The following is a 21961-nucleotide window of genomic DNA, read 5'->3' as shown; positions in this document are numbered from 1 at the left end:
CGGTATCCTCATATATCAGGCTACTGAGGGGGAATTTTGATGAGTACCAGGTGTTCATTAGTCAAGTTCCTAAGGATTACCTGTCCTCCTATAAAAACAGGGACATGATAGTTCTCAAGCAAAGCTCTGTTATAAATGTATTCTGAGCAGTAGGAGAGGGAAAGAAGACCTTAACGTTAAAAGATACTGCAAACGTTAGCCATACAGGAGAACTCGAAATATAGAAATCCCCCTAATCCAAGCAGCATATGGCTAAACCTGTCATGTAATCAGAACCAAACCACCCCTACATCTGGATTTAATTATGTCATGCCATTTTATAGCAGGCTAAGAAAACTGAACTGGGGGTTGAAACAATCCCAAGTAATTCCTGAGTCAGTCACACAAATAAGAACCTGAGTGAAATGGATAACAGACAACATCAGCAGACTGAGCATACAAAGGTTCTTATTAAAGGCCAGAACAACAAAGAAGTCTATAGACAAATGGCTCACTTCAGAGTGAAAGTACCTACCACAAATTTCTGTACGGTCTATAAAATTCAAGCACACCTATGAAACATGCATACCAAAGAATGGAGTTCGGTTCCATATGGTCTCACTGATTTGAAGAGAAATGGAATTCATGGAATGCTAAAATGTTTCAGAAATTTTGTTATGAGAAAGTATTTGTATGAGACTGTATGTTTACACAGCAACTGCAAGTTACAGGGAGAAATCTACATAAAAACATACTGGTAATTAATGGAAAAGTACCAAGGACATAACTAAGAATTAAACATGGCGTTTATTTATTCAATGTAAGTCTAAAATCAACTAAATTACATATTTTTATTTGAAAACAAAAACATCAATATAGGTTTCTGGCAAATGTTAACTGGAGAGAAGGAACTTGAAGTCTTTTGAAACATTACCTAGCCACCAAAGAACCTTGGAGATATTGCCTATTCTATCTCAGGCAAATAAATAAATATAAATGTATATGCAAAAGCAATACCATTGCTATCTAAATTAGGAAGTGTTTTCTGAAGATACATGCAACATGAAATAAAATTATAATCTCTATAACCTGGATCCAGCATCACTATGGTATTTTTACAGCAACATGAAATCAGTTCCATCTCGGTCTCCTTTTTGTTCTATTTAACAACCACTTATTAAAAAAAAAGCCACTTCTTCAAGCATTCATTCTTATTGCTCTAAAAGTAATGAATATTCTGTTTCATTCCTTGAGCAATGCCCTCTGATTCTGTTAAAACAGTCACAGCTGCTCTACCAGGACCTTTGTGTTGACCCAGGCTACAACATGGATTACATTATAGCTCACACACTGTGATTCTATTTGCATGCAAGGAAAAAAATCGGTGTGAGGAAATATTGCATAGTACTCAGTGTTTGGATGAACAGCAGGCCTCGAAAATCTGTGTGCATTTACTTGTGCTTTTCTGCATATTCGTCAAGGTCAGCAATGTGACACATTTAAAGGATTGTTGTTTGCTCTTGGTTGCTTTCTGACTCAAGTTCAAGCTGAACGAGACCTCACAGAAGGAGGCAGTGATAACTGCAATATAATTGCTAAAATTCAGCAATTGATTGGATTAAAGTAGTTACTCTAAAGCTGCGTTTCTTGGTCATTTTAAGGACAGGGTAAAGAGCAAAAAAGCACAAGTCAGCCAGAAAGGAAGCTTATCGTGTAGTTCATCCCACTGGCATCCCTGGATATGACGATGCTGAAAACAAAACCCATGTGAACCCCTTGATACTCCAGAGGATTCAAGAGCATCAATGGCCACAATACAGAGTAACAGGACACAGGCACTCTGAAAAGGAAATATTCTGCAGATTCAAAACACTATTTAACTTGTGAATGAGGTAAGAAGTTATATTTTCCTGGTAGCATTTCAAAAAATGAAACTGAAGATGGTCCAGTCTTTTTGCCTTTCAGTTCCTTCCTCATCCACAGTAATCTCAGACTCTACAGCAAGTTCCAATATCACTTTTTGGAAGGGGCAGAACCTACAGAGGTATTTAATACCATCCTCAACAGAATAAAATACCATTTAGGGGTTTTTTTGTAAGAAATCTTGTTATAGCTATACTTAGGAACCTCCTTGCAACATAGAGGTACTGAATGCTATATTTGCCCAAAGCAGCATCTTGTTGTCAACTGTGCATTTTTAGTGCGTTTGATAGTATGATCTGTAAGCATGGTAATTTTGTATGTCTTCATTAAGTGACCCTGCTTCAGCAGGTAATAGATTGACAGTTTTTAGTGGCTAGGGTTAAATTTTTCATGCTAGATGTTTGCCTCTTTAAAAAAATAATCAGTCAGAATCAGTGAGTTCTTCCTGACAGCAAGACTAGAAAAATCACGTTGCTTTGCATGACAAAAATTCAGGTGTCTTTATCTGACAACCACTAAAATCCTCTGCTTTGCATTAGGAACCTGAGCAGTAAACAATAGGAAGAGGCTTTACTCCAGAAAATGAATTTTTAAACATCACATGAATATGTAGATGAACCTCACTGTGTCCTGATCCATACTCACTTGGGAGACAAATTTTTAATGTGATACAGGCATCTTGCTATCTGTACTTTCCTGGTGTTTGTATAGCATACCTTAAATATCAGTTTTGCAGCAGTGGAAGATATTAAACAAGACAAAACAAACCCAGTTCAGTGAAAGAGGGCAGTTTAAGTTCACAAGGCACTGAAGGAAACTCTCTGGTATGAGGAGAAATATTCCCATGGGCAGCTCTCCCAGAAGACACATTGCTTTAAAAAATAACCCAATATGAAATACTGTTCTTTTTATTGCATATTGTGCTAACTCTATTTCCTCACTGTCAGGGGTGTTCCTTCCCTAATTACAACTGTATTAGCCAACTCAAGACCTCATGGTGGTCAAGGAGTGTGCTTTGCAGGTGAGCAATAGTGGAAGGTCTTGCTCCAGAGAGAGCCAGTGGAATCTGTTCAGTGAATGAAGCCAAGTGAACAAGAAAAGAAGACTCCCCTGTCATTGTATTTTTCCAAGTTGGCTCTCTGTGGGATAATACTTTGGCTATAGCAAATAAAATGCCCAACAATTGTTAGTAGCAACAATTAAGCTATTCATTGTGCTTTTCAGAAAATGATGGATGGAGTTTCTTGTACCATCCTCGCCCCAGCTGCACTCTTTGTCAATCCCTCCTTCATGAAAATTGTGCTATTTGAGCATCTGTTCTAAATCAGTAGATAAACAAACTACTATGGACTTCTTTGTACACATACCCATTGACAAATAGTCTTGTGAAGAGACAGCAATCCACTGACATAGAGAATTGCACTGCCAGTGTGATAGGCAGCCCTACACCTACTTTCAATCCCCATACCTGATTAAAGCAATCAGCTGAAGGGCTCTCTTGCACTCTTTTATAAACACCTTTATTTAAATAGTTCACTGGAAGCTCAGAACATGACATAGTGATGTTGTGCCACTTGTTGCTTTGACAAACCCAAACCACATTTACAGAAAAAGGCTTTCCAGATGACAGGGTCAGAGTAGAGTGGGTTCACTGCCACTGAAGGATCTAAGCTATTTTTTCCCAGCTCCATAAATCAGATGTTGCATAACAGCAGCTCTGATTTCTCCTAGGGCTACGTGGCTGAGGACCAGGGAGTACCAAAGAACTGTCTTCATTTTGCTCTCCACAGCACTTGCAATCAGATGAGGTCCTCTTTGTGTCTATCTGCCCTCACATCTTCAAGAGTAAAACAAAGGAAAACCTTTCAGAAAACATAGTAAGGACAGAATATTTTTTTAAAGCACCACCCTAAGCCAATGATGTGGCCTTTTGTTGCCCCAAAAGGATAAACTCACACTTCCCGAGAAATAGAAGTGTTTTACATGGTGGTCCTCCCTTATCTACACTCTGTGATGCTGATCAAGAAATAAACATTTATAGAAAAAAAGGAATTATCCGCAAGTATTATTTTAGTTCATGGACAATCAAGGTCAGAACCAAAGCAAACCATCACATGTCTCCTCATAATTACAGTGAAAATAATGATTTCTTTTCTCATCAATAATTAATGATTTATAGAAGACCTTTGATGTCATAGCATGGTGTTCATTATAAGCACTATACTGTTACAAGCTTCACCCTGTTAACTATAAAAATTCTCAAAATTCTTAACTTCTCAAAAACAAAAGAAAAGCTGAACAAATTCTCCATTTCTTATTTTAAAGGACAAATTTTAATTTTATAGGAAAAAAGAGCACTTTGTCTGTTCCACCGGGTAGGAACACTGGTGGTTGGAAGCCCATTTGAAGTAAAATTTTGCCATGAGAATATGCAGTGTGAGTTACATTCACCTGTAGGTGGCTGTGTCTTGGCTGAAGGTTAAAAAGTATATTGTCCTGGAAACTCCAAACATGCTAAAATAATTTGGGTTTTAGTTATCTACTACTTTAATCAATTTTCAGCCTCACTGCTTTACTTTTACCCAGCAATTTCCTAGTGTCTCAGCATTAACTAATGACTAATTTAAAACCTGCATACTACACATGCTGTTATCACAGATATAGCAACCTATGGATTCAGGTATGCCAGTAGGGCAACACTCAGAACATCAAGGGAGTTGATGTCAACCTTCCCTTTCAAAAACCCAGCCCTGACGCTGAGCAGGAACTTCTCTGCAGAGCCAAAGGCACTAATTTCAGTGAACCTGTTTCCAAAGAATAGTGGAGACTCGCTCATTACAAAGCATTCAACAGAAGTAGCTCAGTATCAGATTGCAAACTCCCCCAGTTTTTGAAAAAGCCACTTGTGTGAGTGAATTTCCACTGAAATGAAGGAGAGGGGGGAAGGAGAAAAGAAAAGGTATTCAACTTAATGACTCCCCTAGATAAGTAAAGAAGACTCAGAAGTATTGAAGCCTTTAAATTAAGACTACCCATCTTTCTAAAAGACAAACAAGCTGCAGTGATTTGGTTATTTCTGATTTACTGTCTTTAAAATTGGGTCATTACTTTTAAGAATGCTTTGAAATAAATGACTGATGGGACAGGATTTTAAAATGTTCTTAACAATAATCCATACCGCCATGGGGATAAATTGCTTTCCTTTTGACTTCCTAGCTAATCCATTTGGGAATCACATTATTGTCTCATAAAAAAGAGGCACCCATTTTAATATTCCTGAACTAATGAATTTTGCCAAGTCCTTTCAAAGTACTAGATAACCAGATAGACAAACTACTGTTGTATCCATCCAGATCAAGCTGGATTTATGATTAATTGCATGCTTGCAAATAATCTTTGAGACTTTTACTCATTGTTCCCTGGTATGAAAAAAAAGGACAGATATTCGGTCAGTACAACAGCCCTTCATGTTTGTCTGCTTGCATCCATATAGATCCTTTCAACTGCATTGTGGACGGGTCAAGTGACACTGTCAGAATATATATAAATTTAGTTTTTAATAGGTCATTAAAGTGATACAAGTTGCAGTGTCAATGCAAGAAGAGAATTATTGTAAAATGCAGTTTCAAACTGAAATTTAAAAATCCTGGGAAATGCATGGTACTGTATCTTTGCAACTTGGCCCTCTGGGATCCGTTAGAGTTTTTTATTCCTGCATATACAACTAGGCTGATCACCTCAAAATAAAAAGGGCAATTAGAAATCATAGTGGCTTGTGCCATTTACATTTCCAGAAAGAATAATTATGAGTTTGGTTCAGTTATGTAGGTTACACTGCTCAGTTAAGTTACAGCTTGTATTCACATGCTACAGCCTTGCCTTGTGAAAAATGATCTGAAGAGTGTACAAACTGAAAAAATGAAATAAATTCAGCATGAAATAGTGTATTATAATGTGGCTTTGTAAACTAAGAGTTGTCTTATTTCAGGTGACAGATTCAGTCCTGGTTTACGGGTATAAAAACTACAGTGTACCTTATACTATATAATTCAAACACAATGTAGCAGGAAAGGTGATGTTGACAGATGTGTGACTACTCCTGAAATCTACTCATAAGATGGATAAGGAGCAGAGTGATGGGAAAAGTTGGTCTTGCAGAAAATACAGATGAAGACTCGTAGCACGTGGCCCATGATGTGTCATTTGCTGTCTGATGGTCTGGTGTCATGCTGCTGCTATTTCATGTCGATAATCAACACTGAAATTTAGATTCTGTAAATAACCGAAGGTAAACATGCTTCATTAAACTTAATAATTAATATTATTACCTTAATAATTAAGTTTATCATGAACCTTATCAACTTAGTAATTGACCATACTGTCTCAATGATTTTAAGGGGAATCTTTGTTGGTGGCCCACAATTATTTTGTAATTATAGTCACGTTTTGGTCAGTTGAGTTAATTTCAATTAATAAACTTCATTAACTTAATAGCTAAACACTGACAGCCTAAGGGAGATACTCCAAGTGAATCAGTGAAGACAGCTTTGAAACAAGGTCACAGTAAATGTATGTAATTTTCTAATTTTAATTAGAAGCAATTTCAAGGCCATGTCTAAGCAAACTCTGGTATCCTGACAACCAATTCAGTTGTAACATACTACTGACATCTGTGTTCTGAATGCAGATGAAGAGACAAGAATGGTGGTAAGTGTGTGCTAAGGAGGATTTTGTAATATAGCTTGTAAGCAGTCTAGGCACAAGTCAGAATTTTGTATCAAGTGTAATGACTGAAGTTAATGAACTGATCTGACACTGCACAGGTGGAAATAACCAAGTCCTGAATAATTTGATTTAAAATAAATTACTGCTGTGCAGGTATTTTTCTCAGATGTTTTTCTTCATGCAAAGCCCACAGAAAACAGCAAGCAGCCCTATTTTATTTTTTCTTTATCAGGGATAATTAAATAGATTGGACCAACATGTGGTTTGCTGTTTGAAGATAAAACTCCAAAACTCAGTCTAGGTGTCTGTGCTGTGGTAAGTTACACTAATTGGTACCCCAGTTACCTTTTTATTCCTCAACTAAATGAGCATAATACTTTTCTTCCAAACAGATTTTTACATCTTAGTAAGTCTCAAATCACAGAAATATTTGTGTCAAAGCAGACAGAAATTTGAAAATGGAGGAAGGGAGAAAGGAAAGGAAGGAGGAAGGATAAATTTCCCTAAGATGTTTATGAGAATTTGTCCTTACCTACCTCATTTTCCTCAAAATTCTTTGTAGGGAATTAGGAGAAAGGAGGAGTGATCACAGAATACCAACTGGAAAGAAAAGACCAACATGGAGACTTAGCCTTGCCTATGACTAGAGTAGAGAGAAGGTGGTCATGGAATGCAGAGTTCCCAGTTTTAAAGGACAGAGGGGGAGGGACACACTTCCTCTGTGAGCAGCAGTGAACACTCAAACAGTTACAGAAAGTTGCTTGCTTGTAGTAAGAAAAAAACGGAGGGACACAGAACTCCTATCTTGAAAGGGAAGGGAAAAGGTAACTAAATACTGGAAAGGACTATATTCCTTTTCAACATCTTGATAAGTAACAATGGATTTAGCACTATTAAATCTGAACATTGAATACTTTGCAGGGGTTAGCTGTGTTGGCAGCTCACCCTGTGCTTTGCATTGAAAATACTGAGAATTCTCTTGAACTGTGACCAGTTGCAAACTGTCTGGACAAGACTGGTCCAGTGCAGTCACTGGTACACTCCTTATTGTCCAAGAGAGGTCAACCACGAGGTGAACAGGTTTGTTCCCTGATCAGCTGCCTGGCTTTCCTACAGACCAAGGTAATGGATCAGGCAGTTTCACACCCAGAAATATTTATGCAGCAGGGAGGAAACCAACAGGGCAGCCTATTACAATGTCACTGTTCTGTTACCAGGGGGTAAAGGTATCTGAGAATCTGACAGACCAGCGAGCATGGGAATGCTCACATCTCAGTGCCCTCAAAGAAAATTACAAAGCATCAATGTGTGTGATAACAAATGAGGTTTCAGCTCAGGGCTGCAGCACCAAGAACTGCAGGGGACTGTTTAGGATTCAGTGAGCATATGCCTAAAAAGTCAGTGCCCATGCTATCAGAACTTCAGCATCCTGCTGCACACTGATGAACTTTGCTTAGGCTTCATCAGGAACCATTTGCATTCTGGATAACAGATTTGGGACGAAAACTGGTATACAATGCAAATAGCAAAATTTAAGGCCAAATGGGTATCTGGGTGTCTGTCAGGGAAATTTCTGAGCAGATTTTAAATAAAAAACCCTCTGAAATTTTCTATCCACATCCCAAATTTTCCCAGAAGAACTTCTGAAATTACTTAGGACACATATGAATAATTTCTCCATATTTTAGAGACTCAGGCAGTAGCTTCCAATGTTGAATCCAATCAAGCAGTGGATTAACTGCCTTCAGCTGAAAGCCTGCCAGCTGACTACCCTTCCCCACGCACATAGCATTTGATGCTTGCCATTTTAATATTTTGACATTTTTGTGAGAGACATTGTCCTGAAAGGTCACCACTTGTCTCAGCAGTTGGCTGGCTGCCACTCAAGCTTGGGAAGCTTAGCTCCACAGCTGTCATCAAAAATGACCATTTTCACAGATAAGTTTCAGAGAAGCTCTGAATTTCTAACTGTCTTTAAGGGGAAACAGAGGCAAGAGGAAGGAAAGAGAAGCTTCAAAATCACCTTTTACTCGCTACAATGAAGACAGGCATTTATACACATATGTAAGATGAGACTGAAGTATTCCGGAAAGAAGCTTATAAACAACAGATTGATCAAACATATATGTGATATAGCAGAATTATCAAGTGTTATCATTATACCACAAATAAGTTTAGCCCTTATTGCAGCAAACAACATAACACACATATTCTCTCCTTAGTCACTTAATGGCAGTCACCTGTTAACTATGAAAATGACATTTTCATATGGCTCACAAGAAGCCTACAGTACCGCAGTGGTCCCCAACAAAAAACAAAACCTGTACATAAAGCCAGAAACATGACATAGCAACAGAAACAGACTACAACCTGCATTTCTTGTGCAATTATCTGACATTTATACCTGGTACTGACCACAGCCTGTTTTCAATAAACAGATTTCATTCACAGCACAGTAAGAATTCACTAGCCATAAACTCAACAATTGCACTACAGAAGCTTTGAATTACGAAGGACAATAAAAACCAAGATGCTGTTTCTTCAGTGCTGTGAGACAAAAAAAACTCTGACAAATACCAGTTCTCTTCCTTACAGTATCACCACAACACTGAGAAACCTTCAACTCCACTGCCTGCTAACCACCTTACTATCCTGTCTTCATGCCACATAGCAGATAAAGATCATCTTCATGCACAGACAGAGTGAGACTGGTGAAAAACATGCATTGCTCACCGTGCTATGTTCATTGTTCTTATCGGGTCAGATGCAGACTTACTGTTGCCCCTTATGATGGCTATTTGTTTGCGCTTCTGATAATAAGGTACTGTCGATTTTCCTAATGAGAAGTCCGGGTCTGCATTTACAGATTTTTAAAGAAAATATTCCAGGTGAAAAATACCAGGGAAGATTTCTCTCCTATGAGCTTCCAAGCTGCCTATTGACGTATCTTTTTTGCTGTATATCTAATACTATCTAATCTAAGCAGAAAAACATCTCTCTATAAGTACCTCCTGCATTAGCTTGACTTCTCCCCTCACAGACAAAATGGCAAGCAGACATCCCCAAAATCAACACAACTACAAACTACTTGTTCTGGAAAGCTTTCATGCATCCCTTTCCCTCAGTAGCTCTTCCACTGAAAGCCAGAACAATACTGCAGAGAAGCTTTCCCTGTCAGAATGTTTTCAGCTTTCATCTCTCTGCTTTTTCAAGCAGAAGACTGAGGTAGAAACCTTAATTAGCAATCTGAAAGCACCACACAGGCAAGGAATACTTACATTTGCAACTGTATTTGTGATATTTGCGCACTGATCCAGCGAGTGATGATTACAAAGAAGAGAAAGTGCTTTTTAGGCTGCCTTTCAAGTCTTGCAGCAGTGAAACGAAGGCTGTTATCTGAAAGCTACTCATTTTTTATATGCTGTGCTCTGGTTGCTTCCCATGTGCATACAACACAGCTGCCAGATTTAATAACCATGTCAGCCTGCTTTCCCCATAAAGAAGCAGAGAGTTGACAGGATGAAGATGAAGTAGCCTGCATGTTAATCTGTAGTTATGGCTGCACTAAGCCACGGGTTTATTGCCCTTGAAAAAAAATAAAACAAATCAACACTATTTGTGAAGAAAAAAGTGCAAAAGGATTTCAGAAATGTTAATCCATACTTGCCTCAGTGACATTAAAGTACATTAAAGAAATTTCTCCTTTTTTTCCTCAGCTGACAAATCCTAGGACTTGCGTTAATTTTCTGTCCTACATCTCAATCTTTCAGAATACATTTTTCCTAGCAATGTATGCTTCTACCTCCAAAAACCAAAACCACTAACTGACAAATTAGTTGAGCTTCCCTCCTCTCTGGAAGGGAGTATTTCCATACCTGTTTGTCTTTACTGCCTTCTTTTAGAAAAAAAAAAGTTAATAAAAAAGGAGGGAATTCTCTTTTACCATTTAAATTCTCCCATGCGCAGTGGTTCCTACAGCACCGGACTTTAATATGTGATGTGGTCCGTTCAGTGCCAAGGCGGAGCATCGCTGTACCTCCAGCTGCAAAACCAGTTCCATGTGAGGAAAGGGTGGCCAGACTTTATATGACAAGGGAAGGTGCCACTCATGCAATCAAAAACAACAAACTAAAAATAAACCCAGAAATGCTCAGCTGAATTTGCAACAGTGCAGGGATGCCGCAGAGGTCATATGACATCTGTGTGCGTCTTTTTCTCTCTCTCATTTATATTCCCTTCACTTCCCTTGGAGGCACCTGGCTCAGCGGGAAGTGGTTTCTGTGGAAACTACTGACAGTCAGTTTTCCCCTCAGAGAAACTGTTACTATGGCAACCTTACATAATGTATATGGCCTAGATTCTTTTTAAAAATAATCTAACCCTGAAATTCTCATTATAAAATAAAAGCTGATCTGTCTGGGGGGCAAAAATATAGTTATTTTAAAACTGCATTAGAAATATAGCATTAAAAAAATCCAGATGGTGTTACAAGTTTAATGAGAATGTAAGGGCACATGTCATTGCATCAGTCACAAAGACAAAATAATTTGTAAATGCCAGTAAACAAGGTCTGTTATTGAGCACTTGTGGGAAGCAGAGAGGAAGGGAAGCATATACTTGACATCATGGCTCAGTGTAGCAATCAATACTGCATCCTGCAGAGTTGAGTTTTATTCTGCGTGTTTATTCTTCCATCAACCAGAACCCAGTTAATGATGTCAGTCCAAATACCACTTACATCTATGCTATTCAAAACTGAAATATCAGCTTCAAAGTCACTTACCCTACATTATGAAATTATGCTATGTTAAAACTCGGGGAAGTGCCTGAAAGGAGCTTCTTGAGTCAGTGAGGCATAGTGTGCAGTGGAGCAGAAGCAGAAAAGGCACACTGCTGTTTATGTGACTTTCAGCTCAGAGGAGACAAACCTGCCCACAGCCATGGTGGGCTGGGCAGGTCTGTCAGACTGCATTGGGCACATGGAAATGCAAGGGCCCCAGTAATGGGGCTGGGCAAGGTGAAGGAGCTTTGCCTTCTAAGTCACCTGACCGGGTTAAGAAAGACATCATGTCACAGATGTTTTGTGACCCCTCTGTAACAGATAGGTAGATGTCTCCCTTCTCTCCCCCATCTGCAGCCACCCTTACAGATAACCCTTTTAGTGATAATACAAATCAAAAGTCAAATTGTTAAGAAGGCAAAGCTACCTGTTTACACAAAACTGGTGATTTCAGTTTGAACAAAAGTGTTGGGGAAACTTTACTACAACCCTACTTCTGAGATATCTGTGTTGTGACTCCGTGGTTCGATACCTCTCCTGACCTGTCAACCTAGCAACTCTTATTAACATGAACCACATTGTTATACACGCGGACTGTTTTTCTTCTCTACTCCTGCTCAGAAGATGAACAACAGAGAGCACTCAGCCTACAGAACATTTTCCCAAAACTTAAGCAATGTCCTCCTACACTGCCCCATGCAAACGGGCTCTGCAGGTGGGACACAGCAGCCATGAAGAATTACTTCAAACCCCACAGCATTCTCCTGCTCAGAAGATGAACAACAGAGAGCACTCAGCCTACAGAACATTTTCCCAAAACTTAAGCAATGTCCTCCTACACTGCCCCATGCAAACGGGCTCTGCAGGTGGGACACAGCAGCCATGAAGAATTACTTCAAACCCCACAGCATTTATCTTTTTTTCTTGTGTAGTGGAGACACTCTAACACAGGAAACTCATGCTGCCTGAGCATGAAGTGTTGTTTGGGATCTGGCTTTTCCAAGTGTTCGAGAGCAGGGTTTCACAAAAAACTTACTGTTGACACAAGTCATGGGACATTCTCTAACACAATATCCCTCAAAGAGGTTTCCCTGCACTTTTAAATTAAAGCAGAAAACTGCTTCATAAATTGCATTGAATATTCAAGTTGATGTATACAGGACGTTTACTCTGAAAATCACACCTTTTCATGAGAATCAAGTGTTGTATGAAGATGTGAAAGCAATAACATTCTTTCTCTTTTACACAGAAAAACAAAGGAGATTTTATGCATGGTGTTAACTTCCATTGGGTTTGAGGAAGTTCAGCATCAGCAGGATAGTCTAAAACTTACATGACTGAAACTTGTATGATTTATTAAATATCACATTCCTAGACAAATATTACACAGGAGTCAAGCACCTCTAACATTGACTTTTCAACCCCAGGGTGCTCATATTCTATCCAGAGGACCTACAACCATAGTGTGTTACAATCAATATTTCGCCTTCTAAAATTAAAAAAAAAAAAGAAAAAAAGAAAAAAGGAAAATATTTTCAACAAACCATCTACATCCACTTATGAATTAATCTTACAAAGAAAATTGCACAATAATTAGACAATGTCTAGTGAAACGTAATTAGCTGCCTTAGGAAAGTCAATATACTCAAAAAGAAAAGCAAAAAAAATGAAAAGATTTCTTAAGCAGATTAGAAAAAGCTAAGCTGTCACTTAAACTCATGTAGTTCTGACATTCTGCTATGTAAAACCTTCAACTTCAAAGAGTACATTGCACAAAGACAGCAACAGGGACAAATTGAGAAATTAATATTATAACAACATAAAGCAATGAAGCTAATAGCTTTTTTTTTATAAAAACCCAAACATCTGACGTGAAATGAGAAGGTTCAAAAACTTTTCATAGCTGTGCCAAGTCTCCCAATACAGAAAAGCCTAGCACAGCAAAAGCCAACATATTACATGACTTCTGGGCCGAGCTAAGTAACATCTAGCCAGCTCAGAGTGAAAGCAGCATCAGCTTGAATCCCTCTCCATTTAGCTGTGTAGACATTCTGTGTACTTCCAAATCATAAACAGTTGTGGCTTCCTCAAGCAAAGGACAGGGTGTCTGAGCACCAGCCTCAGGAGTGGGCATTTCACCAGTACCAGTGTGCTTCCAGTAAGTTAACATCCAGCACTTACATTTCTTACCCCAAACTCCGATCATGCTGAAAGAGACCTGGCTGAGACACTGCTGAGAAGGCAGTTAGGACTAACAAAAGAAAGATTTGCATTCACAGCAGGACTCAGGGACACAGAGATGCAGCTGTAACCTGTGAACATGCTGTTAGTTTCCTTCCAGCAAGGACTTAGCTCACTCTAGGAGTCCAAGCTTCTCTTGACAGTCCAAGATCTGCAACAATGGCCTCTCGGTGAATAGATACAGAAAAAAATGTAATTGAGATGTTATGACCTGCACATTGTTTGGCACACATCACGGAACATGGGAGCAGCCCTACAGCCTACCAAACAGCTGAGAAAGACAGACTTTCAGTGGTTATTTAAAATGTTCTCCACCCATTCCATCAGTATTTACTATGTTTTCCACCTTTCCCCACGTCATTATATCAGGTCTATGAAAAAATATATTAGCAACACAATATTACCTATTGCTTTACTCAGAGATAGAAGTGTCAATAGAAACCCTTTGTACAACACTGCATCACATTCCAAAAGAACTCTCTAGTCAACACGCCACTTCACTTAACTCCACACTAGGCTTTTACATAGACAGGCTACTTGTTTTAGGGTACTGACTGCTCATCAGATTGATATTGCTTTTGGTACTGCAGTCTCTTTTCTCTCACGGTCCTATTATAGAAAATAAGTCCTACTTCCTGTCTACTCGAACTGACATGCTTTGGATGAGGAAAAGAAAGCTTAGTAAATAAAGGGAGAGACAGATTCACAAAGAGGCACAGGCAGGGGTGTCCGCTCCTAACCACAAGGTGCCTTGCAGTCTGCAGATCCTGCTGCCAAGAGTTCTGTACTTAAGCAATCCACAGGAATGACACCCACAAAAGCCAGCACATGAGCACAGAGCTGCCCAGCTTATCTACTGTAAATGCTAAGATCTTAAACTCTCTGGATGAACTTGGTATCCTCATCTGGACCAAAGGATAATGCTCGTCTCCAGCTGGGATTCATACATACTCATTCTTGAGTTAAATTCCCTGTCTTAAAAAATCTGACTGAGGATGAGAGCCAATGACAGTACTCAAGAGATGACAGATTTGGGGTCAAATCCACTAGCAGCCAAATAAAAGCTTAACCAACATTCCCTTATTTAATCATACCTTTTTAGGTTATTCTAAGGTAGGAATCTTCGTAAGTCCTCCTGATATTAATAAAAAACAAAAGGGAGAGAGGGAGAGAACAAAGACCACTGCATTGCCTGTAGTCAGGCTGTTGTTTAAGGCACTAACCTTCAAAATCCAGTGTCTGCTGCAGTAATTGGCTGTTCATTAGGCATAGAATAAGGTTTCTGTGCCCCTGATGATGACAGGAGTTACTTTGCTGGGGCTCAACAGGTGCTTTCTGAGCTCTGCCAGATTAACCGCTTCAGAGAGCACAGGCACAGAGTGTCTTCTGTGATGATTCTGACATGCCAAGGTATGAGAGAGATGCCCAGCTGTTCAGCTTTTTCTGCTGCTTAGCATCTCCAGACACTTGGGTTAAGTGGCAGGTTTTGAAGGCTGACATTCCTGCCTGAGGTATTTAAGGTGGCCATTAGGTATTTAAAGCCACATCTAATGCAGGAGCAGGGCCACCTGAGCTGGCAGGGATCTGCATACTGACTCATAAACCAGAACTGCTGGGCAGTTCAGTGCAGAAATGCACAATCTAGCTCAGTGCATGGTCACTAACAAGCCATAGATCTGTGCACTCCATTGTGATTTTTCCAGATTGAAGGTTCCTGAACTCTTGCCTATCCCAGAGAGTAGGCAGGCCCCACATCTGGCCTCAGTCCACACATGGATCCTGCCTGAGTTCAGCCAAGAAAATAGTCATTATAGGGATTAAAATTAAACTGATTTCACCTAGCCTAGAACACACAGGAAATAGATCAAAGGTGGATGTCTGCTTGGGTTTGCCAAGGATTTCAGTTTTAGTTAATGTTCACAACTGCAGGTCTGCCTATTTCTTTCCTTGTTTTAGAAGGAAAATCATTGCCAAGGCTCTGGCAGGCAGGCCAGAAAATAGTGACAAATAGCGTAAGCTGATCTGGCAGGCTTCATTAAGGGCAGATTAAACATTGACAGTCCCCAAGGATTTTGTGATATGATTGCATGACATGGCCAATGAACTAGTCACTCCCTAGGGTGAGAAGCAGAGATGATGTTCAACTGCCTGGAGAGTGGAACATAGACTACTCTGTGAAATTATATGTTACGACAACCTAAGATGCAAAGCACCACTTCTAAACAAGGTGCTTCACCTCAAATAAACCTTTTGACTAGCTAAATAAAAGTCTGCCTATTTCAAAGAGGGCTGAGGGATGTAGAGAAGGAATTAATTAACAAACCTGCAAAAGGCCAACACAGGAATTCAACAGTTCCTTCAGTCAGTATGTCTTGCCTTTTTTTCTGACACAAAGTCCATAGTTCTCATCATTTAAGATTGTTTTTTCCAAGAAATATTTCAGAATGGTCCCAAATTTAACCAAACAAACATTATTATACCAAAATGTCAAGAACCATCTGAGTTGTCTGTGCTCATGTCAAGGTTGTCTTGAATCTAAAATAGTCTCCTAGTTCTACTATTTACTTGCAACCTGATGTTTCTCCTTGCTCTACAAGGGTGGTGGGTCTTAAGGTATCTAATCACAAAGATTGCATGATAACATGATAGCATTTCCCTTTTTAATCCATAATACTAAAAATGCTTTCAGATTTTCTTTTACATCACCAGACCAAATAAGTTGATCCTACTTGGAAAATTGCCACTTAACATCAAAAGAAGCACATTATATAACAATTTTGATCTGCTTTGTAGGTCAAGAATAGACAGAGCAGAAAGAAGCTTCACTGGGTCTATACAGCTACAGCACAGGAGGCTGCATTAAGAAAAGGATAGACAGAAGAGTAAAATTTGTCACTGATCATCTAAAATTGAAGAGTTCTAGCAATTCACAAATCACAGAATCATTAAGATTGGAAAAGACTTCCAAGATCTCAAGTCCAATCTTTGATCAAATAACCACCATACCCACTAGACCACAGCACTAAGTGCCACATCTACTCATTTTTAAACACTTCCAGAGATAGTGACTCTACCACTTCCCTGGGCAGCTTGTTCCAATGCTTAAACACTCTTTCAGTAAAGAAATTTTTCCTAATACCCAACCTAGTCTCCAATTGTACAACCTACGGCTGTTTCCTCCCATCCTGTCACTGGTTGTCTGAGAGAAGAGACTGACCTCCACCTCACCACAGCCTCCTTTCAGGCAGTTACAGAGAGTTGTAAGGTCTTCCCTGAGCCTCCTTTCCTCCAGGCAACTTCAGCTCCCACAGCCTCTTCTTGTAACACTTGTGCTTCAGACCCTTCACCAGGTCCATTGCCGTTCTCTGCACATGCTCCAGCATCTCAATGTCTTTCTTGTAAGGAGGGAACCGAAACTGGATGCAGCACTTGAAGTGTGGCCTTACCAATGCCCAGTACAGAGGGACAATCACTGCCCTGGTCCTGCTGGCCACACTATTGCTGATACAGAATGCCATTGGCCTTCCTGGCCACCTGGGCACACTGCTGGCTCATGCCATCCACTGCTGGATGTCAACCAGCACCACCAGATTCTTTTCTGCTGAGCCACATTGCAGCCACTTTTTCCCCAGCCTGTGGTGATGCATGGGCTTGTTGAGACTGAAGTGTATGACTCATCACTTTGCCTTATTGAACCTCTTAGAGTTGCCCTCAGCCCACTGAAATGAAAGGTGGTAGCCTCATCTGTTCCTCACTGCCTTATCCAAAAAGGCAGGAAATTCAGATACACAATCACTAACATTATAATTGAAAAGTGGAAACAATTCTGCAAGCTTCCATAGAACAGGAGGTTTCTAATTCAGTCAGAAAATTATCTGAATTACCATATTTCTCTGCTAAGACCTGGATTGTATCTATTGACATAATTTTGGAAGAGAGAAAAATGCTGTTGAATGTATCACATGACCAGAGAGTACTGTAGCTGAGCTTCTTAGCTGTCTCGTGGATTTAGTCATGCGGAAAACCTGTTCTTCAAAGCTGCAGGTTCTGCTTTTAACAGCCATCTGGTATTTCAACCACATCTGGACACATTTTAATCCCAATATGTCTAACAGAAACCTCTTGAACACAGTACATGCAGTGTCCTGTTTGAAGTGGTCTACCCTGCCTTTATTATTAAATAAAATTGTTTTATTTGCTTACAGTTACTACAGGACAACAGGTAAGAGACAATAGGGGAAACTGAGGTGTTGGCACATACAGGGGAAGAGGTACCTATAAAGGTTTATTTGGAAACAAATGAACAGCTGATGTGTGGCACATTCTGCTCTTTGACTTGTCTATGTTTCCTATTCTTTCTGCATTGTAGTACTTTGACATCATCACCATAACCAGCATTCAGCATTCACAATTTCTCCACTTAGCCCTTTTAGACATGGAGCCCAAAAAAGAACAAAAAATAATTACCTTTAGCTCTCCTGAGTCATCAAGTCAGCATGGAGACATTTTGTCGCCTGCTCTGACACCATTTGTGCCCTCAAAGTTCTGAACTGAAACAGATGTCTCCAGACTCCAGGAACATCCAGAGGGAGTTTTCTACAGCACTACTTACTTGGAATGTCTTTATACTTGTTAAATACAAGGAAACAAGTTAAAACACACACAAACCAAAATTATCTACCAAGAGAATTATATTCCAGTGTGACTGACGCATTCAGCTAGTTAGACCTGTTTATGGCTTTACCTCTAATTCAGAAAGAATTGAGTAACTTTCTGGGCATGTGGGGGTTCCAAGTGAACTGGAAATCATGAAAGCATACATTCAAAACACTTGTCAGCAATCTTTTCCAGCACTCCAGTCCACATCAATTATTTGAGTGGATTACTTATAATTTAGGAACCACACACTAAGCCATGCCTGAAAAAATAAATTCCCAGAGATGACTAGAATTGTGCAGAAACCACTGTAAATTAAGACAAAGATCACTGGAAGAGGGAAGAAAAAGCTGCAAGGATGTACATTAGCAGTATCTTTTTTCCAGGTTTTGCATTAGTCTTTTTTCATGCACAGAGCTTCCTTGATTTCTAGAGGTGAACAGGTTCTGGCTTGGTGGAAGGGAACCAAATGTGTCGGTCTGCTCCTACAAAAATTTTCCCACACGCAGTCCTGCTGCAGTAGATGACATCCATGAGGGAGTCCTTCCTAGAAAAATGTGATAATGTGTGGCTTTCAACCACACCTTGGAGCCTGAAAGTCAGAAAATTTGGAAAAACTCCTGTACTTACTGTTTTGTTTTGGCTACTTCTCTGCTGAGCCTGTGCTTGACTTAGTGCCTAAGCTTAACCTGTTTTTACAGGCACTGCAGTGCAGAACTGGAATTCTGGAAGCAGTTACTACACATCTAAAAGCAGAGCGCTTGTCTCAAATTATTAGTCTTATTTCTAAGCAGATACACAGTAGCATTTCATCTGTACAGAGATACTCACTATGTTATTCATGGATACAAATGTTCTCTCATAATTCTGCACACGCTTTATGCAGCCACCTTCCTGTTTTCTCTGGTCACATAGAGCCCCATATACATCTAAATATCTATGCCGGGAATATTAGGTCCTTACTGATCCTGCTTGGCTGAAGAACATCATGTATCCCTTGTGTAAAATAAGTTTTCCAGATTCTGCTGCAATCAGCAGTATGCCCAAGCAAACAACTGCTCTAAGAGGATTCATTACAGAAAAAAATGGGATTGAAATCCCATTGTTGATTAGTGAAAAAACTCCAGGTAAATAGTTAATTTTCTTTAGCATCAGCATCTTATTTGTTTAGAATTCCTAGAAAATAATATGTGATGGGAAGAGCACACATTTTGCAGGGAACAGCCTGTCTTAGATCTCTGAGCAGTTAGTGCATGGCAACTTTTCTCCTTTTTAAATTAAGGAAACTCAGTACTATTTCACACAGAAGCACCCTTTACTTGCTATGAACTATCTGCACCTCACTATAAAATACTTTGAGATTAACATTATACTAATCAATAGTTAAGTCTAATTAAACTTGCTACTTTAATTACATCAATTGTTGATTTTAGTGACTTATAAAGACATCAGAGATGATGAGAAGGACATTTTCATTTCATGCTCTCTCAACTCCCTAAGCCTTTCAGTAAGCTCTTCACGCCAGATGTCCATTCTGGCACCAAGTGGCCTGATGGCTCTGCTAGTCAATTAGACCTGGCCATCAGAGAAGGTCATGGTCATAACCACTGCCTGACAAACAACTGGCTGTTGTGATTTCAGCTACGGGGCCTCGCCCTTCTCTTCTTGCTGCATCCCTTCCGGCAAAATGGATGAATGGATGCACAGCTATTGCTCTGTGTTGCAGGGCCGCTTGGAATAGAAATTGTACTACCATCTTTTGACTGTAAGGAGAACTACATCTTTAGGGAGCCTCCCTTCTACATTTAGTCACTGCAGGAAGTAATCTCTAATCCAGTGATTGAAACATATAAATACATTTAAATGTGGAGACACAAGATGAACAAAATAGTCTGTGAGCTAAGTCCTTTACAAAAAGCAATTTGGTTTGAAAATAACCTTAGAAGGCCTGTAACTTCGGGCAATCAAGGTATACCCAAGAGAAAAAAACATTAACAGTCTTAAATGTGTCAGCTACAGTGCATCGACATCTATTTCTCATGTCCTATCAAACTGTTTGGAAGCAGCTCCACTATGACAGCTCCATGTTTCCTTTGGCATTTCCAGTCTGTGACTATAATGGTGCTTAGTTCTTGGGCAGATCAGTACTGACTGAAGTTGGTATTAAATACAGACTCTTTGGTTTTCATTGAACAGTTTATATTTACATCAATTCAGAAGTGATGGACAGGAGCACTTTCTGAAATGTACAGTAATCTATACAAAATTATCTCAGATCCTAGAGAGGTTTCATACCTTATAACCAGAATTAGTTAACAGTCCTCACTGAAAGTCTTAGAACCAAGAACTCTTACACTTCTATGCCTAGATAAAGTTCTTCTGAAACAAATGAGAAACATTTTAGAGATGGCCATAACAGATCAACAGAGGTTGGTTATCTTAGATTTACAAAAAATATGAGGTATTTGAAACCAAGCTGACATTTTTTAGGCAATTGCAGATTAATCTCATGTATTCATAAAAGGTAAATTACAAGATACTGTGAATAGGCAAATATGTTTGAACCCCAAACTAATGTGTAAAAAGGTACACTTTCCATTTGACATTAAGAACAGCTTTGGGAATGTTTAATAAAATTCCTCTGCATAGCAACAACGGTTGTGCTGGATATCTGACAACATAAACACTGGTTTAATACCCCGAGATCTAGCAACAGCATTTTTGCCAATCCCTGAAAAGAAACCACTGGCATTTTTGTGTTCATTATGGCATGTATGGTTTCTTAGTGCTTAGCCACTTTATAAATTTAGGGAAAAGCTTGGTTTCAGTGAAGTCAATGGGATATTTGCTACAGACCTCAGAGGAGTTGGGCTTTCATACATAGTATTTAAGAAGTGGGTCTATGGTCTGAAGAAGAGCAAAGGAGAAAATATTTTTTTTCCATTGCAAACAAGAAGGTTGCAATAAACACTAATTTTATCCAAGTTTTTTATAAGATTCTCTATCATTTATGCTGTGCTGTACACAATTTTTAAACAGCTCTCAATCAATTACATATGCATTTACATATGCAAAAAACCAGTACATACACCTATACAGGCTAAAAAGTCAAGATAGGTTTTGTTTTTCATTTTCTTCTCCCATTAGCATAGTTCCACTAATAATCACTCTTTTGGGTGTAGCTGGAATTACATACAGTAAGAAAGAATAGAGAACAGCTATTAATTCAAAGAAATCTTTTTGTTCTCACATGTAACATTATTAAGTTCAGCTATTACAAAGTAGTGTTCAAGAGTCTTCACAGTCACCTTTTATTCTGACCTTCAATCTGCACCCTCTCTGTAACAAACCATCCTATACCACAGCACCTAACTCCTTCACACTGGAAAACCAGGACACAGACTTACTATTTATGCCTGCTGGATGGAGAGAATGCTTCCCTGTTGAATAATTCAAAAAAATCAAAACCTTTTAGCAAAATAACCTTTGTATATTCCCTATTCCTCAGCAGCATTGAAAGCACTCCTGCCTGAGACTTCCTTAAATTATGTAGAATCTAATTTCATCCTAAGTATGTATAAATGAGGCATGAAAACCAGTTTTTCCATCACTGGCAATAATGGTTCTGTAGTTGTACACAGTACCTAAAAAGTTGAT

The 21961-nt window shown here is 39.2% G+C and overlaps 1 protein-coding gene across 7 annotated transcripts in view; it reads right to left on the bottom strand.

The window, feature by feature from the left end:
- TRIM2 (tripartite motif containing 2) overlaps positions 1–21961 on the bottom strand; it is a 116501-nt gene that overhangs the window by 79442 nt on the left and 15098 nt on the right. For 3 of the 7 annotated variants that reach the window (XM_071556115.1, XM_071556113.1, XM_071556118.1), the window contains exons 1-2: positions 10571–10842; positions 9906–10212 (exon numbers count right to left, since the gene is read on the bottom strand). The exons of 2 other annotated variants lie outside the window; for them this stretch is intronic. The gene's annotated coding sequence lies outside the window, so the exon portion shown is untranslated. Of the gene's footprint in view, positions 1–9905; positions 10213–10570; positions 10843–21961 lie in introns of those variants that run through there. 2 more of the 7 variants (XM_071556111.1, XM_071556121.1) reach the window with 1 other exon arrangement.

The sequence above is a fragment of the Pithys albifrons genome, chromosome 5 (genome assembly GCF_047495875.1).
Source record: "Pithys albifrons albifrons isolate INPA30051 chromosome 5, PitAlb_v1, whole genome shotgun sequence".
Taxonomy (NCBI): domain Eukaryota; kingdom Metazoa; phylum Chordata; class Aves; order Passeriformes; family Thamnophilidae; genus Pithys; species Pithys albifrons.
Note: the sequence above shows the minus strand (reverse complement) of the source record. Positions and strands in the feature narration are given on the sequence as shown.